The sequence below is a fragment of the Camellia sinensis genome, chromosome 1, assembly GCF_055761805.1.
Source record: "Camellia sinensis isolate YWXY chromosome 1, ASM5576180v1, whole genome shotgun sequence".
Taxonomy (NCBI): domain Eukaryota; kingdom Viridiplantae; phylum Streptophyta; class Magnoliopsida; order Ericales; family Theaceae; genus Camellia; species Camellia sinensis.
The window spans coordinates 50,548,048-50,570,798 of NC_138961.1; the positions used below are offsets into that span (position 1 = coordinate 50,548,048).

The window sequence follows — 22,751 nt, forward strand, 5'->3', positions numbered from 1 at the left end:
TGGGCATTGATAATACAGTGAATCACCAAAAAATCGGAATTAGTAGGAAAACCAGTGGATAGGGCCCAAATGAGATAAGTGTGACAATAGGTCACAGCATCAAAGTGACTGAACCTAGGGATAATGTTATGGATGATGATGTGATGCAACAGTCTCAGTTCTAGAGAAAGATCTTTCCCAGAGACAGTGACAAAATGATTTAGATCGGGGTTGTTTGTGAGGAGATAGAGACCAGTGAGATGGGAGTATTGGGGTGGTTTAAGAGTTACAGATGGATTGACCCTGTGTCCATCCTTGGAGGTTTTCAGAATGGAGTTAATGACAGAGGGTGTCAGAGTGAAAGGGATACCCTTTACAAAGCAGTCAAGGGCATGAGGAGACGAGGTTTCATCATAAGAAAGATTTGCAAAAAACTCTTTAATGAGAGTAGAATAGATGTCACAGTCGAGTTTTAAAAGGGATGACCATTTTTTATTGTCAAACCAAGCTTTCATGGAAATAGAATGTTTTTCAAAAAATACGGTGTCTATTGAGCATTAGAGATTACCTTTCATAGATTAAAGTCCTTGTTGAAACCAGATCTGCAATCAGGGTTCTTGAACCGAAGCACGGGAGGAGAGGTAGCGATGGCGGTGGAAGAGGAAGAGGTGCGTGGTCATTTTCATGTTGGAACAAGAGGAGGGGCTTGAGAATCCATGGAGAGAAAGAGTAGAGATCGTGAGAGAGATGAAGGAAGATTGGAATGGGAATCGTCGGAGAGAGTCGCCGAAATAGAAAAAAGGGCTAGGGCTAGATTTTGGAAGGGTCATACAAGAAAAGGGAAGGGTCGCGGTGTATATATATACCCTTGAGAGGGTGCCGACGCTCATAAAAAGAGGAGTCGACCCTTCAAATTTGAAAAGACCGCGCAGCAAAAACCTTACCCAAAAGGCCGGCGTCGACCCTTAGAGAAAGGGGGGTCGACACTGAAAAGCAGAGTCCTCAAAAGTTATAGGTGTCGACACCTTCGAAGAAGGGTGTTGACCCTTAACAATAAAAAGCACAAGGCTAGTTCACAAGGTGTCGACCCTATAGAACAGATGGTCGACCCTTAAGGGTCCTGCAAGACAAAAACTAGTGTTTTACTTTGTAAATTTTGCAATGAAGCATAATAACACATAGGCCCTGTTTGGTAGAGCTGTGGGAAAGTGCTTATAGCTTATGCTTAAACAGCTTATAGTTTATAACTATGAACATAAGCTGATTTCTAACTTATAAATTAAGCATCTCCTGCCCCACTCAAAGAATAAGCTGATTTCTGACTTCCAAAAAGGTATAAGCTATAAGCTAAACCAAACACATCAAAATAGCTTAAATTAAGTTGAAAGCTGAAATAAGCAGCTTTTAAGCTGCACCAAACAGGGCCATAGTTTAACATCACATAGGGATATTTAACATGCCAATCTCATTTCTAATAAAGTAGAATTGTTCCTTATTGAGAGGCTTGGTAAAGATATCGGCCAATTGTTGACTTGTAGGCACAAATTCGAGTTCAATGTCACCTTTAAGTACATGATCTCATAAAAAGTGATGCCTTATTTCAATATGTTTAGTGCATGAGTGATGTATGGGAATTTTTGAAATTATTGCATTTAATGGGTATGTGATCAAAGTGAAGTCCAAAATCAAAATGTTGTTTCATCCAAAGCATTTGAGCACAACAACTAGCGGCAACAATATATTCCGCTTCAGCTGTAGATAAAGCCACAGAATTTTGTTTTTTACAAAACCAAGGTGTGAGTGAATTTCCAAGAAAATGACAAGTGCCACTAGTGCTTTTACGGTCGAGTCTACATCCCGCAAAGTCGGCATTCGAGTAACCATGAAGGTCAAAAACATTTGTTTTAGGGTACCAAAGGCCCAAAAGTGGAGTACTGACAAGATATCTAAAAATGCGTTTTACTGTGGTGACGTGTGATTCTTTTGGAGCTGATTGAAAACATGCACACAAACACACACTAAACATGATATCGGGTCTACTAGCTATTAGATAGAGTAAGGAACCAATCATACCTTGATATTTCTTTTCGTCTACTGGTTTACCTTGCTCATCTTTGTCGATTTTAATCGATATGCTCATGGGAGTTGCTGCAGGTTTGGATAAGTCCATTTCAAACCTTTTGAGGAGATCTTTGATATATTTGGCTTGAGATAGATGAATGCCATTATGGGTTTGTTTTATTTGTAATCCAAGAAAATATGTCAACTCTCCCATCATATTCATTTCGAATTCTTCCTGCATATTCTTAGCAAATTCCTCGCACAAAGATTCACTAGTAGCACCGAATATGATATCATCAACATAAATTTGAACAATAAGCATATCATCATTTTTGGTTTTTATAAAGAGAGCGGTATCAATTTTTCCCCGAGAAAAACCTTTATCAATAAGAAAGTTGCTTAAACATTCATACCAAGCTCTAGGGACTTGTTTCAAACCATACAAAACTTTTGAGAGTTTAAAAAAGTGGTCCGGGTGTTCGTGGTTTTCAAAACCAGGAGGTTCTTCAACATACACTTCCTCTGAAATATACGCACTTAGAAAAGCACTTTTCACATCCATTTGGTAAAGTTTAAAATTTCTAAAACAAATAAATGCAAGCAACATGCAAATGGCTTCAAGACGTGTAACGAGTGCAAAAGTTTCATCAAAATCAATGCCCTATTCTTGGTTATAACCTTGGGCTACAAGTCTAGCTTTGTTTCGGATAACAACCTCAGATTCATCCATTTTGTTTCGAAAAACCCATTTAGTTCCAATAACGGAATGATCATTAGGACGAGGAGTCAAAAACTAAACTTCATTTCTTTCACACTGATTTAACTCTTCTTTCATAGCAAAAATCTAGTTTTCGTCGTGTTCATCCTCAGAAAAAGTTTTTGGCTCAATTTGAGAAACAAAAGCTAAATTGCCACAAACATTATGAATAGAAGAACGAGTTCTTACACCTTGTGTGGCATCTCCTATAATGAGATTTCTGGGATGTCCATGAGCATACTTCCATTCTTTGGGTAGATAATTTTCGTTCGTTGGATGGACATATTCTTTTTGAAGGTCTTCCATAGAGACTTCAATATTGGGTTCTGAAGAATGAAGTTCATCATTTTCGGATATATAAATGCCTTCAATTCATGGATTAGAATCTGCAACATCATCAATAGCAATATTCTTGGAAGCAAAGGAGTTAGATTCATCAAAAGCAACATGTATGGATTCTTCAAGTAAAGTTCTTTTATTAAAGACATGATATGCTTTACTAAAATTTGCATAGCCAAGAAACACGACTTCATCAGATTTTGCATCAAACTTCCTAAGATTTTCTTTATTGTTATTAAATACAAAACATTTACCGCCAGATGCACGAAATTGACCAATGTTGGGTTTTCTACCTTTCCATAATTCGTATGGTATTTTCTTAAGTATGGGTCTAATCATGGCACGATTAATAACATAACAAGCTGTATTGATGGCTTCCGCCCAAAAATATCTTGGCAAATTATTGTCACAAAGCATAGTCCGAGCCATTTCCTCAAGAACTCTATTTTTTTCTTTCTACCACACCATTTTGTTGAGGAATTCGAGGAGCAGAAAAATTATGATTAATGCCATGCTCATTACAAAATAGAATAAATTTATCATTATCAAATTCTCTACCATGATGACTTCTAATGGTACAAATAGTAAGACTAATCATGTTTTGAATACGTGTACAAAGAGCTATAAATGCAGAGAAAGTATCACTTTTGTGTGCCAAGAAAATCACCCAAGTAAATCTAGTATAATCATCCACACAAACAAGACAATAACATTTTCTACCAAGACTTAAGGTTCTAGATAGTCCAAACAAGTCAATATGCAACAATTGAAGAGGTCTAGATGTGGAAATAATATTTTTTGAATTAAAAAAAACTCTTGTTTGTTTTCCTTGATGACAAGCATCACAAAGTCTATCTTTTCCAAAATCAATTTTTGGTAAACCAACCAAGTCAAGTTTTGAAAGTTTTGAAAGCAAGTCCATATGAGCATGTCGTAGTGTAGACACCCCATTTTTGACCGTCCTCAAGACTTGGACGTCACCGTTTGAATACTCGGTGATCATCCTTGTTTGTGTTCGTCTTGAGTTCCCGGATGTCTCGGCTATGCGCCTTGCCTCAGGATCTCTCGACTCGACTGTTTTGTGTTTGGTTTGGCACCAAACACTTGTGTTTTTGCTTTGGAGGGCAGGGAATGGCTTGTTGGCCACCCCCACACTCCATCGTCCATGGCTTGAGGCTACCAGCTGTGTTTTGTTTCCATCGGCCAAATGTTTGGCCGACCAGCACTCTAGATGGTCGACCGGCCATCTATTTTGGCCAGATTGCATTTTTGGCTGGCCGACCACTGTTCATCTGCTTTTGCAGATATTTTTATGCCAGCTGTGCTAGCTGGCATATACACTTTGCTCCCCTCCGTATGGAGGGATCTCTCTCTTGGCTAGCTTGTATGGAAAGCTTTACAAGAGGGATTGTCTATAAGAGGGAGCCTCTTCTCCCTCCATTAGGGTTGACAAATTTTTCAAAGCTTTGAGTTTTAGGGTTAGGGTTTGTTCATACTCTATCTCTATATCTCTCCCTCTCTTGAGTGTTTAGTGTGTGTTTGTTCTTACTATTGCACACAAACACCTACCATTACACCTTTCCTTAGTTGCTGAGGCATTAGAAGGTTGATCTTGGACTTTTTGAGCTGGTTTTGATCCAAGAAGAGGTCTAGTCTTGTGATCTTGGAAGTGTTCTTCAAGGGTGAGTGTTCTTGCCCTTTATTCCCTATTTTTGCATAGCTTTTTTTGACTATCATGCAACTGTTTTTAGACTTTGCATATAACATATAAAAGTTCTATTTTTACCTGCTTAAAATAGTTGTTTAAGGTTGCTTTGAGCTTTGGGGTTGTTTGACCCTTCTTAGGCCTTGTTTGGCCCTATTTTTGTGCTATTTTGGTGAGCTCTGGGACCACTTTGTTTGGGCCTCCTCACCACTGAAATCTTGAGGGATTTCAGTGGTGAGGATGGTGGTTTAAGGTCCTAAGAAGGAGAGGGCCACCCCCTCTCCTTGTTGTCCTTGAAAAGGGCCATTTTAGCCTCATTAGTGAGCACCTTGTTTAAGTGTATGTTGGCCATGCCTTAACTATTTTTTATGACTATCTTGCCATGATATAGCATGTTCGTGAGTTGGCTTAGGCACACCATGCTTGCTTAGCATACATGTCTTGTAATGTCATAAATTGCCTTAACATGCCTTGTGCTTTGACCCTTATTTCTAGCATGTTTTTGGCTTAGCTTTGTGAAGCTTTTATGCTTGTTTTAGCATGCTAAAGGTCTGTTTTTGGTCATTTGAGTCGTCCATGCTTTGCTTTGTATAGCTACCATGCAAACTCTCTTGTATGTCTTGAGCATTGACCCCTCTAGCATGCCATCCTTGCATCATTTCAGTGGTTTGGCACTACTTATAGCACCATTTCAGTCCTCATGGTATGCTTGTATGCTTGCATTTGATGTCCCTTTAATGCCTTACAAGGTTGTCATCTTATCTCCATGTGTGGCCTCTTTTGTATGCTTGAATGTTCGGACCACTTATATGCCATCTAGGTGTGTCCTTAGCTTTGTTTAGGTCTACCTCGGACCTGTTTTAAGTCCTTTTAGCTTTGTGGGGCTTGTTTGACTTAGCCATGGTTTAAGCCCTTTAGGCTTTCCTTGAATCTTGGACCATTGTTGCATGTTTAGCTTGTCTTGTTTACCTAGTTTGGCACCTTTATAACAAAATTTTCAGAGCTTTCTGTGCATGCTATGTGTCCATGTTCATCCTCTTTTAAGTGTGCTTAAAATTTGTCTCCATATGCTTAAGTGTTTAGGCCTTAACATGTGCATGTTTGTGCGTGTTTTGCCTCTCATTCCTTAGTGTGTTGGCCACTATTTTGGGCCTAGTATAAGGCTGCCCAAATTGGTATAAGTCCATTGTTTGCATGTTGTTGCATGCTCACCTTGTGTGTTGTCATATACTTAGCCTATTGCATGTGTTGTATGCTTCAATCGCTTTGCATTTGGCACGCATTCTCTTGGCTAAGTTGCCTAACATGTTGTCCATGTTGCACCTTGCATGCTTGTATGGTTAAGCTTGCATAGCTATTCCATGTCTTGCATACTTATTTGCTTAAGTTATGTGCCTATTGCATGCTTACTTGTTTGCATCTCATGTTGCACACTTAGCTCACATGTCTAGGTTGCATATCATTGCATGCATCTTTCATCTCTTGATCAAGCCATGATAGAGGTTGAAAGCCCCTTTGTATGTTTCTATGTATTGCATTTCATTTGAAATCAAAATGCACGACTTGGTTCCTTGGGCCATCACGCATTGAAATGCGCGATTGGTGGTCTGAGAATCAAGGAACATACCCTTTTGAGTCACAAACATGATAAGGGATGCGTTGGTGCACATATTTGCTTAAAATGCATTGTCACGCCTTGTTTTGCCCTCTGCTGCTGTCAAAACAGTTTCTGCAGGAAGCTTTGGCCGGCCGGCCATCCATACTACCAACCGACCAATTGTTGATGGCCGAGAGCTCAACAAATGGTCGATGACCATCCGGACATGGTCGATGGGGTTTCCACTTGGTCGGTGGTGATCCACAGTGTCCATAGAGCATACCTTGGGAGTCGTGCAATTTTCAGAAGAACAGAGCAGGGGAAACAGAGGCAAACTTGTGCATAACAGTGGACTTCCGAGCGGAGCCGAGCACGCATTGCATCAGGCCCTCTCCCCGAGGTTATTTACTATTTTATTAGATTAGTTAATTTGCTTAACTAGTTTAATTGGTCTGTAATATTTAATTAGCTTGTAGGTTAGTTAAATCTGTATTATTCTTTCGGTCCCTCCGAGTGAGGGCAAATTTGTAATAAGTGTGGGTGCGTCTGTGCATGTCATCCAGCCCCCACTTCTTTCTCCCTTTTACTTACCTGCTTTGATGGTTAGTACTGGGGCATATTTAATTTAGCATCCTTATGCTATGCATGCGTGCATCATTCATCGGTATTGCATGCATCGGGCTCAGCACATCATGCTAACTGCATAGTATTTCAAATCTAACTTGAATACGTGCATCAAATGGTTGCATTTCACATGCCATCCTAGGATTAGCCAAGCCTATCCTGATTGCATTCGGTATGCGTTACATTAGGCACTTAACATGGACTTGGATCATACATTGATTGCTAACGAGTTCTTTGTTTTGGCTTGGAGTACACTGTAAGCTTTTACGCTTTAGCATCCTGGCATGCGTGTGAATGTTGCCATGACAGCATGATTACCATGAGGCTATTTGCTTATGTGATATAACTGCTCGAATGCCTGTGGATGGAGGTTGAATTACCTGAATTGGAATAATGCATTAAAACCATGAGTTTTAAGCCCACTTGAGGGTGGCAAAACCTGCATTTTAGCCTACTTACGAGTAGCAAACTGCTTTCAAAAAACAAACATGAAATGTTTTGTTCTAACTCAGGCGATTCAGTCTATACTTGTATGTTGTGCGCATCACATACTAAATCTAGGCTAATAACCGGAATAAGAACGCATAATGTTTTCAAAACAAGATATCACGATTAGTAGAGGCCGATCTTCGGATCGGGCGAGAGGGAGTGCTCATGGCTAACCTTCCCCAATCGTACCCAAGTTCCCGAGCCGAGGCAACTCTGGTGATGACGGACATGTGGCCTTAGGCAAACGAGTCAGGGTTTCCCAAATTCCCCCATTAAAAAAAATATTTAGGTGGCGACTCTGTATCTGGCAAAGCAGTCCATGTTTGGCACTTCTTTCTAAAAATCTATTTTCCAAAACGATTTGTCGGATTTGGACTCTTTGGTTCAGATTAAGAACCGTGACGATTTGAGAGTCCGAACTGTAGTGAGCCAAAAACGAATAGAACGGGACTCATCCTCCCGGGGCGTTTGGAGACGTCTACACCTAGCCTTCTATGCCATAACCATGCAGATTCATTTATAGCAGATAAGCACTTAACATCATGATTGGGAGACAAACTATGCAAATCAAATATATATGCATTTTCATCCCTAAGACCAACGAAAAGCACTTTGTTATCAACAGAATTTTTAATGGTGCTGTGGGATTTTTCAAAAGTGACATGATTGCCTTTATCGCACATTTGACTAATACTAAGCAAGTTATGTTTTAGCCCTTCAACAAGCAACACATTTTCGATAATGGGTGAAGAAGTTTTACCAATACTACCTTCGCCGATAATTCCCTTACTATTGTCTCCGAAGGTTACATGACCTCCTTCTTTGGATTTAAGGGTTGAGAACATTGATCTATCCTCAGTCATGTGCCTTGAGTACACACTATCAAGGTACCACCGGTTGTTGCTGGATTTTGACCTAAAGCACACTTGCAAAAATCATACTTTTGGCCTTTTGGTACCCATTATTTCTTGGGTCCATGAGAGTTAGGAGTTGAAGTGTTTTGGGGAACCCATTTTTTTTCATTCTAACAAATGAGTTTCTCTTAGTAGGACATGAAGGAGAGATGTGACCTTTTTTTCCACAATAATGGCATGTGAGATGAGAATGGTTAGATGAAGCATGAACAAAGGTCTTTCTGGAATTTTTTTCTTTTGAAAAAGGTTTATAGCCAATCCCCATTCTTCCAAAGGTTTGATTTTGACTTTTGAGAATTTTATCTAAGGTATCTCTACCTTGAGTAAATTTTAAAAGTACATTTTTTAAATCTTCTATATTTTCATTTAAGACAATTTTCTCTTTTTTCAAAATTTCATTTTCCTTTTGCAAATCATCTACTTTCTTTTCAAAAATGAAAATTCTTTTTCCTTCAAAAATTCTTTTTCCTTTTCCATTTTCAAGACTTCATTTTCTAAAGTCTTGATCTGAGAAGTCAAGGATTCCTTTTCTTGAGATAAACTTGAGATCATTTTCTTTTGACAACTACTATTCATACTTAATTTTTTAAATTCATCATGCAATTCATCAAAAGCAGTTTGTAATTCATCAAAGGTAAAGGAGTCATCATTTACCTCACTTTAAGTGCCATCAAGCATAGATTTGCGACTTCATTTTTGCAAATATCCGTCTCTGAGTCACAGTCATCACTGTCTTCTTATTCTTGAGGTAGACTTGAAAGCTATCCCTTTCTTCTTATTCTTGTCTTCTTCTTCTTTGTCTTCTTCTTCTTTTCCTTCTTGCATGATGATCTCATGGGTTAGGAGAAATCCTATTAGCTCATCAAGACTCAATGTTGACAAGTCTCTTACTTCTATCACTGCAATAGCTTTGTTCTCCCAACTTTTTGGCAATGATCGGAGAACTTTTCTAACAATTTATGCTTAGTATAAGTCTTCCCAAGAGATTTAAGATTGTTTATAATATCAGTAAAGCGAGTGAACATTTGGGATATGTTCTCATCTAGTTTCATCTTGAAGAGCTCATAGTTATGAATAAGTAAGCTCACTCTACACTCTTTGACTTGAGTGTTCCCTCATGAGTTACAATAAGTTTATCCCAAATTTCTTTTGCTATGGTACAAGTGCATATTCTGATAAATTCAGTAGCATCAAGTGTACAATACAACATCTTAACAGCTTTGGCATTTTATTGAATATCTTTATAATAAGCACTAGTCCACTCACTCTCAAGTTTGGGAACTAGCAGACCATCTATGGTTTTGGTGGGGACCTTAGGACCATCACAAATGATTTTCCAAACCTCATAGTCAATAGATTGGATATGCATAATCATATGGGTTTTCCAATAGTTAAAATTTGTGCCAGTGAAGAAGAGTGGTCTGTTTGAGGCTTGACATTTAGGAAAAAGAGGAGCTAGGGGTTTCCATAGATCACTCTAAGACGGGTAAGTCGCAATATTAGAGACGAGACTCTGATACCAATTGTTATACACGAAAGCAACCCAAGAGGGGGGTAAATTGGGTAATAAAAATTTTGGCTAAAAAATAGATTTCAAAGACTAAGAGAATAAATTCAGCAGATGATAATAAGTACACAGAAAATAAAGGAAAGGAAAGAAAAGCTTGACACAAGGATTTATAATGGTTAGACTCGCCGGCCTACATCCATTCCTCAAGAGACCTCATTGAGAATTTCTTCACTAAGAATCAATGCACCACCAAGCTTCTCCTAGCTTGTGGATTTTTACAAAGGACTTATTTCAATCTATTGAGGACCTCTCAACTAAATGCCTCACTTTACAAGTGTTTCACTCAGAAAATAAGGAACAATAACAAGAGTTACAACTGTCCTCTTTAACAAATATACTCTCTTAAAATATGGATATGAAAGTGTATGCTCACAGGTAATTTAAAACTCACTTAGATATGAAAATGGAAATACAATGGAGTGTATTAAAGGCTCTTGATTGCTCTTGAATGCTCTAGATTTTTTGTATTAAAGAAGTGTATTCGATGAACAAGGAAAGCTTCATCTTTATAGCATTAATGACTTCTAGCTGTTGAAGAGAGGAGATTTCAATCTCCTAGCTGTTGGAGCAAATCAAGGAGAATATCTTCCAGTTGTGTTTGATTAGAGTACGTAGAAAGAAGACTGTATCACTACAACAAAACTAACTATTTACAGCATCATGTTTACGACATGCATTAAATGCATGTCGTAGTTAGTACATTCTACGACAATTTTTTTTTTTTTGCAAGCCGTTAATGTTTTGTCAATAACAGCATACATACCATGTAAGTCATTGATTCATATATTTATAGCATGCAAAAGTATGCCATAAAAAATATATGTTTTTATGACTTACAAAAATATGTCGTAAAATATTTACATTTAAGACAATATACATTTCATGTTATAAAATATTATAACTTTACACGGCATACATTAACATGTCGTGAAAACTTCTGTAAAAAAAAATAATAATAATCAGAATTTTTTTATGGCATGCAAAAGCATGCCGTAAAAAATGTATATTTTCACGGCATACAAAAATATGTCATAAAATATTTGTACTTAAGATGACATACGTTTCATGTCGTAATTAGTATGTCGTGAAAACTTTTATTAAAAAAATTTCAATCCGATTTTTTTTTTTTTTTTTTTTTTGATTTAAAAAAGCTAACATTTTCCAACCAAGCTTCTCACCTTAAATTTTCCTAATTGAGGACAAAACATAAAAAAAAAAATTTAAACATTATTTTATACTTTAGTGTCTCTTTTAAGGGATAATTGCACCTAGTGGGATTTTGGGAAAAAAAAATTACACATTCATGAAAAAGTTTATAATTTTAATGATTAATATTTATATGGCTTCTCACTAATTTGTAATTATTATTTTTTTAAATTACCTTGATTTGATATTTTTCTTTCTTTTAATAATTTATTTATTTTTTACTTTTTAGATGTTCCTAATTTGAATACAACTAAAAAATAAAATATTTGTAAAAAAAATAATAAAATATAATATATATGAAATGTTTTAAATTTATATTTTTTTGAATTTAGTGATTTTTTTTTAAAACAAATTAAAAAGTAAAACATATTAAAATTAAAATAAAATATTTCTTTTAAGTATATGTAAATTATTTGAATTTAAAATATTACAAATATTACAATAACTAAAACAAAAAACTTGAAAAACATTTTAGGCCCTCTTACTCTCTCACTCAGTCTCTGGTCTCGATCTCTCTCTCTCTCTCTCTCTCTCTCTCTCTCTAAACCCTAATCTCTCTCAACCGATCGAATCAGCCTTCTTCAGCCCCGTTTGATCTAATCTCAGAGCGATTGGTGATTCATCTCAGATCCAATCTTAGAGCAATTGGTGATTCATCTCAGATTCAATCTCAGAGCGATTGGCAATTTCGAAGCTCCGCCGCCTCCACCATCTGCACCGGCGAGGGAAGTGAGGACCATCGTCTACTAAGGTGAGCACCACTCTCTCTTTCTCTCTCTCTCTCTCTCTCTCCTCAGTTTCGTATTCTCTTTCTCTCCCCCTCAAGCTCTTCTTTCCCATCGAGTTTGAGCAATTTGCTGTATAATAATTTGTTGATGGAATCTCAATTAAATTCCACTAGTGCTTCGTAGTGCTCTTTGATTTGATCAATTGTTTTTCGGGGAATCCTGGAAGCAATCTTCTCAATTCGTGCTATGGGTTCCTCTGCTTCTTCTCAGAAACCAGACAACATTCAAGATCTCTCTCTCTCTCTCTCTCTCTCTCTCTCTCTATGCTAGTACTTTTCTTGCTTTTTTAGGGTTTTCATGGTGACTCAATCAATTAGGTAATCTTTCTCAATTTGGTAATATGCTTCGTGGATGAAATTCTAGAAGAAACTTACAGGTGATGCAACTTTTTCCTTCATTTTTTTTTTTTTTTTTTGTTGTTGATGTTTGTTGTCATGAGATAATATAATTTGTATGTTTTTTATTGCTTCTATTGAATTGTTGAAATGAGATATTAATTTATGCTTATGATTGTGCGAAACCGTTCTCTTTTTTTGGCTATGTTTTGTAAAGAACTAAGTATCTTAAGAATCTAACTCCCCTGCGATTTGGTTAAGAAACTTTCCCTGTTTTTGAAGTATTGAATTGCAAAAGGAATTTTGGTCTAGATGAAAGCCCAAGTACGTAAATTTGATCTTCAAAGTAGTGGAAAAACCTTAACGCCGTGTTTGGTTAGGGAAATGCTATTTGTAGCTGACATGTAACATGGGTCATATTACAAATAAATCTCAGTTTTGCAACGTATTTTTCGTATTCTAATTTTGTGATTAGAATTTTTTGTGATTATTTTCTGTTGAATATTAAGGTTTCTGTTTTTCCCCATTTTGATTTTATGGAGAATTGAATTTTTCAGAAAGATCATTAGGCCATTGATATCCTTCTAGTAGAGATTGAGCTTGCTCTTTGTGAAGGTAATTTCTAATCTTTGAATACGCAAGCTTGCATTGTTAGGGAAATTCTATTTTTGTCTCAAATAAATTTCATTCATACGCAACCTTGGAAGTCCAAATCTGATCTTCTGATTTTGCTTGCTTTTGGTTTCTAGGTTGCTATGTTTGGGATGAAATGTTAACACTTTTGAAAATTTCTCTTTGTAAATGTTGAATAGCAAATGTATAATAATGCACAAGACATTCAAAGCACAATAAGTTGGACTGCACAAATACTCACATATCTTTACCCTTGAGGTGTTAGTCTTTATATGGTGTTAATCTTTATATAGAGTGTCTTACCGCCTCCAACAAGATCCCTTCTTTGTAGAATATCTTTCGTGTTGGAATTACATTGTTTCTATTCATTGTATATAAGTACAGATCAAATAGAACATGTAACTAGGGGGTATTTTCAAAAGTTGGTAAAAAGCTGACTTTTTAGCTTTTTTGCTTTTTTTTGGTGATTTTTTTGACTAAAAAAAGTGTTAAAACCAAGAAACTGACATTTTTAGCTTGCTGCCAGAAGACTTCTAGATAACCTGTTACAAAATTATCATACGGAAAAATTATTAGTTTAACACCATACCAGGTTCTTAATGTCCGAATTCCCTTTATCGTATCCAAGAGATTACCTGGGTCAAATTAACGCTTAATGTCAAAATTAAATACACAGTATGGTATAAAAGCATAAACTCTTATGAACTAAATTGGTATGCCCAACCAATAGTAGTGACTAACATCAATTCCTATTAACATCAACTCCTAGTAGAGATATGTATGGTTTATATAATTTAATTTATTTGTTTGGTTGACAAGAAATAGAATTGTAGTGCCCTTATTTTAAATTTTTGCTTCCCTCTTCTTTCATTGGAAATGGACTCATTTACTTGGGTTTGGATCCAGAGATTACATGTAGCTCTAAGCACAATCGTATCCAAGAGATTACCTGGGTCTACATGGATAAATCCTGGGTGCATCTTTCAAGGTTTTTTTTCTCAAACACAATAACTTTTAAGCTTTTATATGGTCAAGCAATCAATATTCTTATCTCACACTTATCTTTTGTTCTTTCTTTATTCATTCTGGATCCAAATTCCAATTCATTCATTTCGATTTCCTTTAATTTTCTTTTGCGTCTCGAGGAAATCTACTAATTAGTGTCTCGAAAAATTTTATTTATTTAATTATTATTTTTTTTTCTTTCTGTTTCTTTAGAATTGTTGAAGTTTGAGGAGTGAGTTAATCAATGGAAGTAATGTGATTGAAGGTAGTATTCATTTTGATGTGTAATGTGGATTCTTTTTCCCTATATTTTCCTGTTGTTTTCTTCAGGTTGTTCTTGAAAAAAAAAAAAAAAAGATTTAGTGTGAATCTCTCTTGAGAATTTATTCATCTTTGATAAGTAATCTCTATGGGAAAATTTACTATGTCTTGTATCAACTTTGAGGAGAGATGCTCAATAACTGTTCATAATTCTAACACATAGACTTTCGCTAATTGAAGATTTGTACAAAACTGAAGACAATTGTTAATGCAGTCATGTTGAATTTAGATCATTAGCTGGTTTTGTATTGTGGGATGATTTTATTTGAAGTTCTAACAATTTGTTTCTGAATTCGCATTTTAACTTATTTCTCCTGTAGTTGTTTTCGCATCAGGATTTGCAGAAAGATATGAAATTGAACAGAAAACTATAATGAGCTGCTGCTTTTCAGTTGTTAGTTGTTATTAATAGATATCAAACTAAGAGAAATAGCATTTCTAGGGGGGCAATTTTGTAGCAAAAGGATCTGAAGAGTTAATGGAGTATCAATATTCTATCCTAAGTTCCTGACATCCCGAAGTTGAGTTACAACTATCTTTTTTCAAAATAATGAGCAATAGATATCCCAATTATTATAATTTTGCTGAGCTGAGTTATAATGACGCTTATTTTATTTTTAGAATACTAATTGATTTGTATACTCCAGGCATCCAACTCAACACCATCTCGATTCAGGGAAGCAGTTTTACTGTTTTAATTCTGTTTCTCTGAAGTTAAAAAAATTCAATTGAATGCCATGGAGTTATAGTGACAGACACCAAATTCCCTACGTCTTTTACATTTATAGGGAATATCTACAATAAGAGGAAGCTCTCAGCTTGATGAAATCATCAAATCATAGATGGAAATGATGATTCTGCAGTTTTACATACCTCAGACGTTATAACCCAAGGAACTACTCCCATTCCTATTGAAAATTCTCCTATTTATACCTGATGAAGAAAAAAAGTTATCATATAGAATAAATTGATATTGGTGGAAATTTTGGTTTTAGAGAGTTGATAGTATTACCAGTATGCCAGTTACAACAAGTATTGGTGATGCATTGACTGCTATTTTGTGGACTTGGTCCACACAATGATCATTGTAGATCAAAATTAAAACCAAAAAAAAAAAAAAAAAAAAAGAAAGAAAGCAAAAAAACATGAGCGAAGCTCTTACTATTAATTGTTTGGAAATTACCTCTAGATAGAATGAAATAGCTGTTAGTGCACAACCTATGACCAATCCTGATCCAGAAACCTAGAATGAAAAGAAAAATCTGACCTTACTTGAGGAGGAACCGGAACCAGCTAATAGTACTTCATACTAGGATTTACCAATGAAAAGGGGTTTTCTTCCAGCTTTGTCGATTAAGGTTGCACCTAAACCAGTAATAGGTACCTAAAAGAACACTAGAACCAATTCATTGTAAGAAGAGATATCTAGATCTCCAGAAAACTAAGGGCGTGAACGTTGATAACCTGAATACATGCGTAGATTATAGTTCCAGTGCTGGAAGGAAATCTTGTGAGATTAGATATGCAATTATTGAGGTTGTTGATTATAAAATTAAACTGATGTTAACTTAATATTCAGAGTTGAGCAGTCGAATTTGCCTTGTGTCGACTTATTCTGAATGAATAGAAACTAGATATGTCCATTTATCATCCTCATCTATGAATATTGTTTCATTAGCCTTTGTGATTTATGGTTTTTCTGATAGGATATGTGAATAATGGAAATATGTCCAGGATAACCTCTTTCACAGGAAGGAAAATTAATGTTTAACAAACCTCTGCTAGTGATAGATCGAGATCGTCTGTGATGGCCAATTGAGTAGGTAATGAATAACCTGCCTGAACACCAACAAATTATGACACCTCAGAATTGCCACCAAAAAATTCTACTTTTCTAAGAAACTTATTCTGAATTTTTGCTTTGGTTTGTAATGTCTTCAACTGTTTCTTTCAGCTTTAATGAAACATGAAATGAAGTTTGGTTAAATGATTGGCACTTACACAGGTTCCAAATGCATAAGAACCACACACTGCGACAAAGGTACTAAGGTAAACCATCCATTCATGCTCCGTAGAACTGCTTTTGTGGCTCAAATCTTTGGGACCATAGCCATCTTCTTCATCAGCTTGAGTCTTGTCTTCTGGTATAAGTGGCTCCCTTATCTCTTCTTGCAAGCTGTTATCACCTTGCTCCAAAAATTAGAGAATTCAAATTTATGGTCAAGAATTTAATGGAGAATTCTAACCAAAGGTAGGCCTTTCAACTCAATTTTTTCATTCTATACTCATGCTTCCCTATTGTGACAGAAAACAGATTGGGCAAATTTCATTACCTTTCATCCTCTATATTTGATCCTTGCTGTCAACTTTTGCTTATGCATATCTCAGTGACTATTTTTTTGAAGTGATTCACTTATTCTTTTGAACAAGTTTCTCTTACTAATGAATTCATTACTAATGGTGCTCCTCTTGCCAGGTTACATATCCGACATCTCATCAACATGCCACTTGGTCCTTGGATGACTTGCCAAGAATAGTAGCTTGTACCATGCATCAAGGATCTGCTGTCACCAGCATGGATTTTCATCCTTCTCATCACACATTGCTTCTTGTTATGATGGTCTTTGATCAATGATTTTAACATACCACCTATGATTTCAATGGTTGAGCTCCTACTAAATAAATATACGAATTCTTCCTTTTCTTTCCTTTATTTGACGTAGATTCTCTTTTATACAGTTGGTTCTGCTACTGGTGAAATAATGCTTTGGGAAGTGGCGATGCGATATAAATTGGTTTCAAAGCCATTCAAGATATGGGACATGGCAAATTGTTATATGCTGCTTCAAGTTCCTTTTCTTCCTTTTCTTTCCTTGTTGCTTGTTATCTTAGCATTCTATGATGTGATATATATACCTATGATATGAGATATCTATGTAGGTTGTAAACAACATGTATAAATTAATTGTGACCAGATTATTTCTTGCTTGATTTGGGGACATTTATAATACTAATCTTCAACTAGCTATTGTCAAATATTATTATCATTATTATTATTATTAAATTCCCATTTGGAATGTTGAGATAAAAGTGATAATTTGGAAAAGAAGTCTCCAATTGATGTTAACATGCAGGAACCCTGATCTTTGTGTGTTGGACATTTATAATACTAATCTTCTGTAAGTTGTTGAGTTTGCCCTGGCTTTGCAGGAAGTTGGGTGGTTTTTTGTTGTTCTGAAATGTGTGCTTGCACCTGTTGCTGCTGCTGCTGTTGCAACATCTGCTCTTCGAATCCCTACCATTGGTATTGGGGCAGAGACTTTTTGTAGTGGCCAAGTTAATTGACTCTTTAGCTTTCTCTAATACTCCTAATAATGAATTAGACTTGACTGCTTGTATTGTATATAATCTTTTTGCTTTCATTTGTACATATAATTTGCTATTTGATCTTGTAATTTGCTTTTCAAGTACTAAAATGGGCATTTTAATGATATCGTGTGTTCATATATTGAGTTTACTCATATAATAAACTTTGAATTTGCTCTCTCTCTCTCTCTATATATATATATATATTAAAAATAACCTTCTACGGCATATAAAATTATGTCATGAAAAGTATAATGATTTATGACATGCAAGAAAATGCCGTAAAAGATTATATACGGCATACAAAGTATGTCATAAATATATTAAAAATGACCTTCTATGGCATACAAAATTATGTCGTGAAAAGTGTACTGATTTATGACATGCAAGAAAATGTCGTAAAATATTATATACGGCATACAAAGTATGTTATAAATATATTAAAATAACTTTCTACGACATGCAAAATTATGCCATGGAAAGTATGATGATTTATGGCATGGCAAAAATGTCGTAAAAAGTTATGTACGACATATAAAGTATGTCAATGATGTTTGATTTATTACTTTTTACAACTTTACCTGCATGCCGTAAAAGATGCTCAAATTTCCACGGCATGTCATATAACGGCATTTGTGTGCATGCCGTGAAAGAGTTTTTACGGCATACATTACAAGCCATAAAAATTCAATTTTGTTGTAGTGTATGTAGGTCTTGGGAAGAGAAGGATTGTTAAATGCACAAACTTTTTATTTAATGTTCAACCTCATAAGTCAACTTCTTAGAGAAGATGTGGTGCCAGAAGATCTGCTCAAAGGTCAGAAATGATGACATATTCTGTGCACAAGTCTGAAAAAATGGTTAAAAAAAGATCTGTGACAGTCCAGATCTAATTTGGCAGCTGGATTTTTCAAACCCAGATTTCGCAAGTGTCGACCCTTGCAACTTGGGTGTCGACCCTTTACTTTTCTCTCTTCTCTACGTTTAGTTTCAAATATTCCTGGTGTCGACCCTTGCTGCTGGATTGCATTATGAAATTTAGTGTCGACCCTTGTGGTTCTTGGTGTCGACCCTTGCTGCTAGATTGCATTATGAAATTAAGTGTCGACCCTTGTTGTTCTTAGTGTCAACCCTTACTACTAGATCGTATTATGAAATTTAGTGTTGACCCTAGATGTCAATCCTTGCTCTCTATTTCTTCCTCTCCCTCACGTTGAGCTCAAGTTGGAGAAGTCTAGAAGTGTGTGAATGTGTTCTAGAGCCAACAACTAGCCTTTTATAGGCTTGGTTCGGATTAGACTAATTAAGTATGATTAGTTCTAGTTAATTTATTCTAATTATTCGGTTCCAAATCAAATTTCAATTAAACCTACCATAAATATCTAAAAATTCCATATTACACTTTGACTTAGTCAATTTCGTGTTTAGTGGCCGAATAGGCCTTCAATTCACACATTGAAACAAAATTACAGATAAATAATCCTATGACCGACAGATAAAAATGCAAATAACACATGACACATGCAATTAACTCAGGATTTCATCTTAACTACTCATTAGGCATTCTTAATCATGGTTTATTAGCTAAGTACAGATCGGGGTTGTTACACAAGGGGTAGCAACATCACTTGCCCCTTAGACTGTGCTCAACTGCATGGTTATGATCAGTTCGACAAAACACCAACTTACTTTTTGTGGAGCAAAATAGTTCTACACAAAATTTCCTTTTTGGCGAGCAAAATCAACTCAACAAAGAACTTCCTTCTTGGTGAGCATAATTAGTTGGGCAAGGAATTCTTAAGTTAGTTCTTGGCGAATAAAATCAGCGTAGTAAGAAACTTCTTTATTGGTGACCAAAATCTGCTTAGCAAGGAATCCTAAAGTTAGATAAACCACCAACTTACTTCTCAGAGAGAAAAATTAGTTGGCAAGGAGTTTCAAAGTTGGACAAACTGCCAACTTCCTTCTTAGCAAGTAAAATTAGCTCGGCAAGGAATTTCAAAGTTGAACAAAACCTTCAGCGAACCTCTTGCGGAGCAAAATCCATTCGGTAAGGAATTCTAAAGTTGAACGAAACCTTCAACAAACCTCTCACTGAGCAAATTCTACTCAGTAAGGAATTCCAAAGTTTATCAAAACCATTAACAATTTCTGGCTGAGCAAAATTCGCTTGGTAAGGAACTCCAAAGTTGATCAACACCATTAACAAACCTCTTTTCGAGCAAATTTTGTTTGAAAAGAATTCCAAAGTTGATAAAAACCATCAACAAACCTCTAGCTGAGCAAAATTCGCTTAACAAAGAATTCCAAAGTTGATCAAAACCATCAATGAACCACTTAGCAAACAAATTTCGCTCAGTAAGGAATTCCAAAGTTAATCAAAACCACTAACAAACCTCTTGCCAAGCAAAATTCGCTCGGTAAGGAATTTCAAAGTTGATCAAAACTATTAACAAACCTCTTGCTGAGCAAAATTTGCTTGGCAAGGAAATTCAAAATTGAACAAAACTTTCAACAAACCTCTCACCTAGCAAAATCTACTCAGCAAGGAATTCCAAAATTAAACAAAACCTTCAACAAACCTCTTGTCGAGCAAATTTCGCTTGATAAGGAGTTCATTTTTAACCGAAGGGCAACAACATCCTTTGCCCCTTGGACCATACTTCCAATGCACAGCAAAGAATCTATGTCGCCGAGCAAATTTTGCTCGATAGAGACTTTGAGTTCATTATAACATGTAAATTCATAAAGAAATGACAATCTTGATAAAACAATCTACAAGTTATATGTCACTTTTCCTCGACCTTCTCACCGGCATCTTCCAAAATTGATCTCCCCTGATCTCTTCAATTGATCATTCCTCGAGAAGGAACATCTTCAATTGTCAGGCCATTTAGCAAGGCTTGTTCTTGAGGAGCAGCCCTGAACCCTCCATCAATGTAGTGATCCAAATACCCAGTAGCTGCCAACTCTTTCAAGTGTTGTTTGAGCGGCGTGCATTCTTCTATTCGGTGCCCTCTCTCATCATGGAAGGTGCAACATACCTTGGGTTATATCCCCTTTGTGTCTCACTTTGTTTTGTTGTCCACTGAACGTATGCACTACAAAAAATTAAGGTTTTAGAGATGAAAATTTAGGGACAAAATTATTTTTTAAGGACCAAATATTTTTGTTACAAAAAGTGTCATAATTAGATTTTTAGCAACTAAAATTGAACATTAGTGATGAATTATTATCATTTTGAGACCAAATTTTTTGTCTCAAAAAATAAACTATTTTGAGACCAAATTATTTTGTCCCTAAAAGGCTATTTATTAGTGACATTTTCAAAATTTTGTCGCTAAAAGCTTTGTTTTTGACTTTTCGGGACGACCTTTTAGTGACTATCCTCACGACGATAGAAATTGGTCCCTAAATGTCTTTTGCAACAAAATTTTCACTTTTAGAGACCAAAAAAATTGGTCTCTAAAACTCTTATATGTTATAGTGATGCCCCATCGCAGATTTCACTCAAGATACGGTAAATAAGTATAGTGAAGACCGTGCTAATGTCGGTGTATGCCTTCAATTTCCTTCTGACAATGCAAGAAGCCGAACATAACTCATGATCATGCAAAGAAAGCTGTAACGAAGCATAACATGCAACAGTTTTAAGCAATCTAACATAAATCCAACTACACTACAATGCAGAAAGGATGTAAGAGAATTATGTAATTCTCGCTACGTTTCACGGAGAATACAATACCTGTCCGGTTCGTCTGGTTGCACCAACTTCAAATGAACCGTACATACAATATCGCGCCTGTATAAGAGAGAAACTTAACAGGTACAATATTGTTAGTAACATGCACAACAATGCAATCGAAAGCTGCGTGACAACGCAATGCATTAACAAGTGCGAATGAGGTGCGCAAGATAGCGCGATGCGCAAAATAGCGCAATTGAAATGCATGCAAAATGCGAGCAAAGTGCACAAAACAGTGCGATGATATGCAAATGATATGCAAAATTACAAAACAATGTAAAAACAATGCAAATGATATGCAATGCGTTTGAAACATGATCAAACCATAAGCGGTTCAAAACCACACAAATGTCAAAGGGATGATGGAGATACAAAGTCCGTCTACCATAGAAAAGGTGCCACAACCCTCAAACCACAATACCAGCAGTGGAATAGGCACGTACACATGCAGAACTATGAGTAATGTAGACGGACACAAGAACAAGTAATTTGGTGGAATGACGTAAGTGGGGAAATGACCCGTTGAGGAAAGACCGTGATCCTAAATGCTGGACGTAACAAATTACACTACAATGTAGTATATACAATGGATAAGGCCTACGGCCAAACTGTATCTTGCCTAGGAAAGGCATGGACACATACAAACCGCGTCTAACACAGAAACGGTGCCATCACCCTCAAACCACAATACCAGCAGTGGAATAGGCACGTACACATAATATCATAACTGTGCTTCGACATGAAAAATATGGGCACATACCAGACCAAGCTCAACATGGAAAGGCGTAAGCCATAGATGGATGATGCATGCAATACTAAACTATGTGCAATACAATGCATGCATGGCAATGTAAGCTATATACAATGAATGCATGACATATGCACTATTTACAATGAATGCATGACATATGCAAAGTAAGGAAGAATGCATTACAATGCATGTAAGGAAAGATGCATGACAATGCAATATTTACAAGCTAAAATGCAATGGATGCAGTGGATAAGGCCTGCGGCCAAACCGTTTCTTCCCTAGGAAAGGCATGGACACATACAAACCATGTTTAACACGGAAACGATGCCGTCACCCTCAACATTAGGTGCGAACACATAATATCATAACCGTGCTTCAACGCAAAAAGTACGGGCACGTACCAATCCAAGCTCAACAAGGAAAGGCGCAAGCTGTGGGCGGGGGTGATGCAATGAATGCATGCAATCTACAATGCAATATATACAATATGCAATGGATGGATACTATGTACGATGCATTATATACAATGAATGCTATGTACAATGCAACCTGCTGGGAAGAATGCA

The 22,751-nt window shown here is 36.2% G+C and overlaps 1 long non-coding RNA gene across 2 annotated transcripts; it reads left to right on the forward strand.

Moving 5' to 3' along the window:
• The first annotated feature begins 11,702 nt into the window (after positions 1-11,702).
• LOC145789144 (uncharacterized) lies at positions 11,703-17,844 on the forward strand. 2 transcript variants are annotated; one of them, XR_014334684.1, is made up of 8 exons: positions 11,703-11,992; positions 12,143-12,405; positions 12,922-12,979; positions 13,904-13,985; positions 16,058-16,146; positions 16,278-16,574; positions 16,800-16,986; positions 17,063-17,844. It is a non-coding gene; the product is annotated as an uncharacterized LOC145789144 (long non-coding RNA). The 2 variants fall into 2 exon arrangements; XR_014334686.1 differs by lacking the exons at positions 11,703-11,992; positions 12,143-12,405; positions 12,922-12,979; positions 13,904-13,985 and having other exon boundaries at positions 14,641-16,146; positions 16,329-16,574.
• Positions 17,845-22,751: the final 4,907 nt, after the last annotated feature.